The sequence below is a fragment of the Chrysemys picta genome, unplaced genomic scaffold (genome assembly GCF_011386835.1).
Source record: "Chrysemys picta bellii isolate R12L10 unplaced genomic scaffold, ASM1138683v2 scaf114, whole genome shotgun sequence".
In the NCBI taxonomy this organism is placed as follows: domain Eukaryota; kingdom Metazoa; phylum Chordata; order Testudines; family Emydidae; genus Chrysemys; species Chrysemys picta.
Window position 1 is genome coordinate 85,973 of NW_027052821.1, and position 9,106 is coordinate 95,078.

The 9,106-nt window shown below is 56.8% G+C and overlaps 1 long non-coding RNA gene across 1 annotated transcript; it reads left to right on the top strand.

The window, feature by feature from the left end:
* Positions 1 to 7,337: 7,337 nt before the first annotated feature.
* On the top strand, positions 7,338 to 8,876 carry LOC135978095 (uncharacterized). The gene is made up of 2 exons (XR_010595519.1): positions 7,338 to 7,593; positions 8,763 to 8,876. It is a non-coding gene; the product is annotated as an uncharacterized LOC135978095 (long non-coding RNA).
* Positions 8,877 to 9,106: the final 230 nt, after the last annotated feature.

The window sequence follows — 9,106 nt, forward strand, 5'->3', positions numbered from 1 at the left end:
GCCAATCTCTCATCATGTGTTTGGACAGCGCCTAGCACCAGGGGGCCCTGGTCTCGTTTGTGGCCCCTAAGCCCTACCGAAATGCATTACCTAGGGAGGTGGTGGAGTCTCCTTCCTTGGAGGTTTTTAAGTCCCGGCTTGACAAAGCCCTGGCTGGGATGATTTAGTTGGGAATTGGTCCTGCTTTGAGCAGGGGGTTGGACTAGATACCTCCTGAGGTCCCTTCCAACCCTGATATTCTATGATTCTATGACTGTCCTCTGCGCACAAACCCTAGCCTCTCCCCTGCCCCCCACATCTCCCTGAGCCTCCCTCCTGCCTCCCTTAGCCTCCTTCCTGTCCCCATCCCCCTGTACCCCCCTCAGCCTCCCTCGGCTCCCCACACCCCGGCCCCCTTAACCTTCCCCCACATTCTTCTGCGCCCTGCCCTCACATGCCCTGCACCTCCCTCAGCCGCTCTTATATCCCACATGATCACCTCCAACCCCCTCAGCCTCCCCTCTGCTCCATCCCCATGCCCCCCTCAGCCTTCCCCCTGCCCCCCACACTCCCTGGCCCCTCAGCCTTCTTCCTGCCCTCCACACCTACTACCCCTGTCAGCGTTCCCCCTGCACACTCTGTCTCCCTCATGCCCATATCCCTCTGTCCCCCTCAGCCTGCCCCCTATTCCTGCCCCCACATCCCCCTGCAACCCGCTCAGCCTTCCCCCCACATCCCCTCACAGTCCCCATGCGCTGTCCAGGCCCTGAACCATGGCCTCAGCCAGTCTGCCTGTGGGCTCGGCTTCAGCCTCCTGGAGCCCAGCGGGAGGTGGCAGCCAGCGTCAGGAGGGCAGCCTGCCTGCCACATGCAGACAGAGCGTGGGGACGGGGCGGCCCTCGCGCAGGCCTCAGCCCCGCTGGCAGCAGTGGGAGATGGCGCCATTTTGATGAAGGGACAATTGGCGCCTTTGGCCACGTTTCCATGGGACAGGTGAGAAGCCCCCACAATCCCGAGTCACAATCAGAGCGCGAGGGCGGCCGCGCTGCTGCCCCTGTTGTGCATGGGGTCGGCCCAGCACGCCCAGCTGATGGGGGTGATCCTGTCACGGAGTGTGGGGGGACTCAGGGTCCTGCACCCCCGGCTTCCTGCGATTCACCATGACTCTCAGCCAGCCAGTAAAGCAGAAGGTTTATTTAGACGACAGGAACACAGTTCAAGACAGGTCCCGCAGGCACAGAAAACAGGACCCCCTCAGTTAGGTCCATCTTGGGGTCCTCGGGCACCCCAGCCCCCTTGGGAGGTCAGAGCCCTGTCTGCCTCCCAGCCATTCCACCAGCCAGCTCCTGAAACTCTGCCTTCTGCGACCCCTCCCACAGCCTTTGTTCAGTTTCCCGGGCAAAGGTGTCACCTGGCCTCTAACCCCTTCCTGGGTTCTCATGTTACATGCTCAGGTATTCTCCGGTCAGTCTCCCATCACCCAATGCAGACTATCCCAGCCACACTCCCCTGTCAGCATTCAAAGACCACAGTAAGAACAGTCCCAGTTCGTCACAGATCCGTAGCCAGAATCAGCCAGAATCCACTGGAAGCTGCTTTACCAGTTTGTTGGGGCAGCCAGACTTATGGGGCCGGCTGCAGCTGGCATTCGGGGTGTGCGGGCGGCGGGGAGGAGGCAGCATGAATTGCATGTGGGAGATTCATTCGTTGTTTGTGTGACAGCACAAACTCCCCCTCATCCCAAAACCTGGTCCCCAAATGAGCAGACTGGAGCACATCACACTAAGCAAACTGGTGCCACGTTCAACAAAATAAACAGGTCCCATCTCGTGTCCTTTGTTGCACATTTCGATGGCATGTGCCAGGTGCTGGCAGGTTGCAGGGTCGAGAAGCGTGCATGCGGGTGAACCGCCTGGGTGCTCTTTTCCAGAACTATATGGACGTGGAGCTGTTCCCTCTAATGCACCAGTTCCTGCCCCCTGTATCCCAGCCAGAGAGCTGGGACACAGAGAGCAGCTGCCTTGACAGTCGCTGAATGAATCCAGTTTGATCCTCTTCCCTGTGGGACAGATGCAGCAGCAGCGCGGTCTCGATCCAGCCCATCCCACTCAGGGATCTCCTCACCTGGCCGTGACCTGTCGGGACAATGGCGGGGGGAGGGGGGTTCAGTCTCTGTAACCCCACGTGCTAAGCAGGGGTTAGTGATACCAAATGGAACTGAAAGTCCGAGGGGGGTGGGGAGAGGGGTTCCCACCGGGTGTGTGGGTTTGGTGAAAGGCGCCTACAAAACGTTGGGTCTGCCCAGTGCTTAAAGACAGAGCTGACTGGACTCAGCTGGAAGTCCTGGTTTCTTCTCAGTGATCCCTAGAGCTGAAAACACTGTGAAGCCGGTTTGCCTGGGCACCATAGAGCCGGTGCTGTGGTGAAAGACAGTACAGGGGGGAGCAGCAGCGAGGTTCCCCCTAGCCAGGGAAGTCACTAAGAGCTGGACTCACTCCGGGCTGGAGGCCCCTCACAGCATGGCATCGCAGCTCCAGGCAGAGACAGCAGCATGGAGCAGCAGCGGTACAGAGCAGAGGCAGAGGCATCCCTGGCCCACCCCTTCTCTCCCTGGGGCAGGAGGCGACCCCCCCCCCAACCCCACCTGAACTCTCAAACTCTGCTGAGCTGGGCCCGTAAACTGGGTAAGGGGACAGCAGAGGGAAAATGGGAGGGGTGTGCCAAAGGGACATTCGTCCATTGGACTCTCTCATCCCAAGCTGGGAAACTGAGGCAAGGGGCTGCTGCCCAATGGATTGTAGAGCGGGCGTTTCACTCACAGTTCACATACTGCTGAGTCACTCTTGTGGTGGTTTCCCCAGTTCATGCTGCGTTTCTTTCTCCTCTGAATAAAAGTTCTCGTGTGTTAGACTCAGACTCAGCGCTCGCGACGGGGGAACAGCTGCCTGTTAGGGGCGTGCTGGTCAGTTTCCCAGATTTCTGGAAGGGGTGCTCCAGCTGGTTCTGCTTTGCAATGCTAAGAGGAACCCCGAGATCCTGATTCTCGTCCTTGTCACTGACAATACCACCTGGCACAAGCGTTACACCCCCATCGCGTTCTGCACAACCCCCGTTCCTGCCATCTCCTCTGGCTTGATCCTCTCCATTTAGTGCGTCCTTCGTCTGGAAGGCCGATGATACGGTAATGCCGCAGAGTCCCACTGAGAAATTAAATCCCTGGCTCACACCTGCCCGGCTTCAGAAACGTTGGCGTTCTCGGGGAGGAGGGAGGGAACCCAAGAAATCTGGTATCTGCGGTAAATAAAGGATGGGCAGACGTTCCGGTGGGGGCTCCCTCCCTGCCCACAGGCCAGGCTTCAGGCCAGCGGTTGAAAAAGCAAGATAAGCTGGGTGTGGAGTGGCGCTTTCCCCATAAAGGCATGGAGCCCCGGCTCTGGTTTCTGATGTGGAAGTGGGGGACGCTTCAGTTTTGCTAACTCACCCGCTCAGCTGCAGCGTCGGGATGGGTGAGTTTTATTGAAATGCCCAGTATTTCACACAGCCTGGAGATGTAGGGCCAGAGCCTGGTGGTGGGCACCAGAGCCCCAGGCGGTGTGGGCACGTGGGGGAGGTGCAGTGGCAGGCATGCTATGTGGCCCCTGTGGGACACCATGTGCCCTGAGTGCCCGGGCACAGGAAGGAACGTGCCCAGACAGACGCAGTAACTACCGCATAGAGAGGGGCAGCCTGCACTCCTCTCAGTGCCGCCCCTCAGCCCGGGCAGGTGCACAAGGGGGAGGGGAGCCCTGGTGCATCCTCTGCTTTCCCGACCCTGCCTGGCCGAGGCACAAGGGCCGGGGGCGCAGTGAGGTACATGCTGCTTTTCCTTTGAAACGGAGCAGCATTTCCCCCAGCAAGTGCATGCTGCAGCATGAGACTGGCTAGCTAGGAGTCTGGCAGTGCCTCCTGGTGGGTAAAGAGTGCCCCTGGGGCCATGGGGTACCAGGAGCCTGGCGGGGATCCCCTGCCCAGCACTCTGCTGGACCCTAGGCAGGAATCCTCCCGCCCTGCCCCAGGTTCCTTTGGGCATTGGGGCCAAAGTACTTTAGAACACAAAGGAACTAGCATAAACCATGTTTTAAAAATGGGGAAACTGAGGCATGGTGCAGTGTAATGAGTTTTCCAAGGTCACAGGTCAAACTCAGGCCCTCTGTGTCTTAGACTATTAGAGTGTGTGAACGGCTGCTAGCTGGCAGCGTCCCCGCTCCTCTGGGGCGTCAGGAGAAGGGGAGGCGTGTTTTCAAGGATGAGTGACTCCAGATTGTTATTTCACTTTGGTTCCAAACATTGTAGTTCTGGCTTGTCAGACTCACTGAAATCCTTCTCCTTTAAAGCTTTAACCCTTTGCCTGCCATGGGGTTACGCCTCTCTCCTCCCTCTCACAAGGATACCTGAGATTGCTGGCAGCGTGTCACAGTTACTTGAGCTGTGACATTGTCTGAAGAATTTGGGGTCCAGGCAGCTCCAAAAAGAAGGTGTTTCCAATGAAATCTGTCTGTGGATGATGTCTGGGCAAAGTGTTTCCATTGCAACAGTGTGTTTCGGTGTGTCGTTTACACGGTGTTCTCTCTCTCTCTAATTCATTTGCACGTTTGTATCACAGTTACTTTTGGGGTTAGTTGTGGACATTCTAACTTTGCAACACCACATGAATACAATGATGGCTGACAGAAAGCACGGTGCCGGACTCCAGTGCGGCTTTAGCCTGTTCTGGTTTGACACACACACACACACCCCGCCCGCCCCACCCCACCCCGCCCCACCCTGCCCCACCCCACAAAAAGCTGCCATTTTGCACCTGTCATGGGCCAGCAGCAGCTATAATCAAACTTGGGACCTCTGGAGCTTCACACGTGAGCCTCTGCTGTAGGGTTCTCAACCTATTTCCCATTGGGGGCTGCATATGCCGTGCTCTGCGTTATGTGGGCTGTAGCTACACAAGATGTAATACCAGGGCCGGGATAGATATACCTGGGGAGGGCGGGGGGTGAATGAGCCGGTTTCTGTCCAAGAGTCTGGATTGCTCTGGGCTGCTGATCCCGGCAAGGTCATTGTGAATCCCTGCGCTGAGTGCTGAAGGTGGCCTGGGAAAAGCATGTGTGGGGCGGGGGAGGGGTGTCTATGTTAATCCCGGCTGAAATAAATGGCCATGCCCTTGCTAGGGCAGCGCTTACAGTGCACCCCTCAGCGACCCGGCTCCATTTTGAACTCTTTTTGGCCAGGACTGTGGCCCCTGGCGACTCTGCCCACTTTAAGCCTGGCCTGAGCTGGGCCCACAGAACAGCTGCAGTGTCAGCAGCGTGTCCCCCTCTGGGCTGCTAGGCTGCAGTGCAGGGGGCAGCATGCCTGGCGTGGGGCACACAGCAGCTCTGTGCCCTGGGCCCTCTCACCTGGCACTCATCTGAGGGGGGCAGAGCTGAGCTCTTCTGAAAATCTGGCCCAGTAGTTGAGCCCTCTGAAAACTCTGGCCTTAGCGTCTAAGGGTAACATTTTCAAGAGTGGCTAAGTCACGTAAGTGCCTAAATCCCAGTGACGTCTAGTGGGTGTCTCAGGTGTCTTGAACTGGAATTTGTTTGGAGAGAAACTGCTAAGGAGCCTTATCAGCCCCGAGCAGAGAGTACCTGGGAGCCTGCCTGGGTCGGGCGGGTCTGGTACAGCCTCCCCCCAGATAAGGCTCTTCCCTGGACCTGCCACCCATTGGAATCTGGAACGATTCCCTCCGAGGTAACACCCGGGGCAGCCAGGGCAGGGCAGGGCACGGCCTGCTCCCCGGGAGCGTTAGGGCTTTCAGGAGTCAGAGGTGTCAGCGGAGCAGGTTGTACGTTAAAGCAGCGAAGGCAGTTGGGGGGCAGAGGAATTGGGTGCTTTGCCATTGCACTTGATCAGCTCAATTGGAAAATTCTTTCAAAGGAAATCCAGATGTATACATCTGACTGGGGTACATGTACACACATACACATGCACACTCACATGTGCACACACTCATGTGCACATACACGTACACACATACATAAACACATGTACACATACACATATATACAGACATACACATACACGCACACACGCTGTCCCTGGAGCGCCCCAGGATGCGACTGACGGGGTGGCTGGCTATTATGGAGGCAGAAGGGGGTTGGGAGAAAATAATCAAGAAGAACTTTTGCTGAAAATGCAAACCTAAGCTGGAAATCTGTGCAGGGCTGGGCTCAGCGAAAATGATCTTTTGAGCTGCTCTTATTAACCGTGGTCCTGTACTTCCTGGTTTGCGTCGGACCCAGGCAGGAGACTGGGCTGCTCTCAGCTGTAGAAGCCATTGGAATGAGCCAGGTCGGAATGAGCCAGGCCCTCAGAGCCTTCTGCCACCAATCGCCCCAGCAGTCACTGATCCACACCAAACCACGTCCTTCCAGTCAGGCAGTTTCATATGCATACGTCAAACCCTTGGTTTGCCACTCAGACACCACGGTGATGGGCACAGTAAGGACCGAGAGACGCTAAACAGGCAGACGGACAAGGAAATAGTGGCCCTGCCTACAGGTGTGTGTGTGGTGCAAACGGATGAACACCAGTTGCTGGCTGAAGGCACAACCTTAATACCTGCATCTCCTGTCTGTCAGCTATCGTTCGCTTGGCAGCCTGAGCTCCGATTTCTAACGCAGCGTTTTGCTCTGGCCTATTGTGGTTCTCATGTCGGGGGGCGCCTTGGCCCCTGGTATCAGGAGCGGTGCTAAGGAGGCTGCTTTTCAAAGGTCCTTAGGTAGGGTTGTCAACTTTCTACTTGCACAAAACCAAACGCCCTTGACCCAACCCCTTTCATGCCCTTCCCCAAGGCCCCACCCCCACTCACTCCAGCCCAGCCCACCTCCCTCAGTCGCTCGCTCTCACACCCTCACTCACTTTCACTGGGCTGGGGCTGGGGGATGGAGTGCAGGGAGGGGTGAGGGCTCCGGTGGGGATGCGGGCTCTGGGATTGGGCTGGAGATTAGGGGTTTGGGGTGCCAGAGGGGGATCCGGGCTGGGGCAGAGGGTTGGGGTGCGGACTCTGGGAGGGATTTTGGGTGCAGGAGGGGGCTCAGGGCTGGGGTAGGGGATTGGGGTGAGGGTGGGGGTGTGGGGTCTGGGAGGGATTAGGGTACAGGAGGGGGTTCCGACCTGGGGCAGGGGGTTGGGGTGCCGGGTGTGAGGTCTAGGAGGGATTTTGGGTGTGGGAGGGGGTTCCGACCTGGGGCAGGGGGTTGGGGTGCCAGGTGTGAGGTCTGGGAGGGAATTTGGGTGCGGGAGGGGGTTCCGACCTGGGGCAGGGGGTTGGGGTTCCGGGTGTGAGGTCTGGGAGGGAATTTGGGTGTGGGAGGGGGTTCCGACCTGGGGCAGGGTTTCTGGGTGCGAGCTCCGGCCAGGCAGCGCTTATCTCAGCCAGCTCCTGGACAATGGCACACCGGTGCTAATGCAGGCTCCTGACCCCTGGTCTCCCTCCGCTGGCAGGCTCTGAGCAAGGCCTGCCCAGAGAACATGGATGACGAGCTCTCGATCCTGCTGACAGCACCCCCCAGCACAGACAAACTCCAGCACATCTTGGAGGTGAGCAGAATGGGGAGGGGCAGCAGGGATTTTACCGTAGCCCTGGGGACTCCTAGAAAGAAGAGACTGGAAAATCCATGTTTCTATTGGATCCTTCCGAGTATGCATTTGTGATATAAACTCACTGGGTGACCTTGGGGTAACTCACTTCCCCCTTACGGCATCAGTCTTCTCCACTATCAAATCTACACTGGGGAAGAAGGACAGAAGCCCCGACAATCACCGTCACCTCTGGGTGTCTGGTCCTGGGAGCCGAAACCAACTGGACTATCTGCCCCATCTCCTAAACTGCCCTGTCTTTCCCTCCTAGGGCCTGGTCCTTAGTGCTCAGCCTGGCCCCTTCCCAGCTTGTCCCTGACCTTTAAAGGACGCTCCAAGCCCCTCCCATGCCTGCTTCCCTTGGGGTCTCTCTCCTGGCTGAGCACAGGCTGCCCTTCTATCTCTCAGCAGCCTGGGTCCTAGTCACAGGCTGCGTCTTGTCACGTGACCCCCACACTTATTCCCTTCACCCTAGGGAGCTGCATCACCTGGGCCAGGTGCAGTTGAGCTCCAACCCCTTTCCTGGCCATCTCACCCAGGCACAGGTTGAAACTGGAAACCTGTGGGTAACAGTAACTGGTTGCTCCCAAAGGTGCTGAAGACACAATGGAAGAGGAAATCCTTTGGCCTGGATTGAAATTATTCCGACTGAAAGTGAATGAGAGAAAATAGGTCCAGAGTTCTCTTCCTAGCAGCAGAAAATGTAGCGATTGATAGAGGTTCAGGTCAGAAAAGACCATTCTGTGCATCTAGTCGCCCCTCCTGTATAACTCAGGGCCTAGAATGTGACCAAGTGGTTCCTTCAGCCAACCATAGCATGGGACTGAGCCAGAGCACGTCTTTTGGAACGACATCCACATGCAGGAGAGCCAGCTGGCTACCAGAAAATCTCTCTTCTGCAGTGACGTCGGATTAAGGGACATGGGGGAAAAGACATGGAGGCTGTGACTAAACTTAGAGCAGCAAGGTCAGGAAAACCAGGTTTAGGTCCCAGGCCTGGCTATCAGATCTGCTGTTTTCTATTCCTGGCTTTGGGACCATGAGCGAGTCTCTGCACCGCTGTGTGCCTCGGTTTCCCCAGCTATCAAATGGAGCTAATCAAGGTTTTGTTTGTTCTCCCCATTTTACAGGGTGCGAAACCGAGACACAGTTGGGACCTGTCTACACTACAGGTCTGTCGTGCGTTTGTAATCTGCTGACCCCCACATGTTGTTCAGAGCCTATGGACAACACAGCTCCTAAAGGTACGTTTGTTCTGTGCTTATCCCCTATGTACCAGCAGGGCTGAACAGCATTTCTCACTGTGATGTGGGGAGCAGGTACTAAGGATCTGAAGAAGCTCTCGGGGACTAATTTTTTAAAATAATTGTTATCAATGACTTGGGAGAAAACATACAATCACTGCGGATAAGATTGGGGGATGACAAAATACAGGCAGAGTGGTAATTCCTGATGGGGAGAGGGCAGTGATACA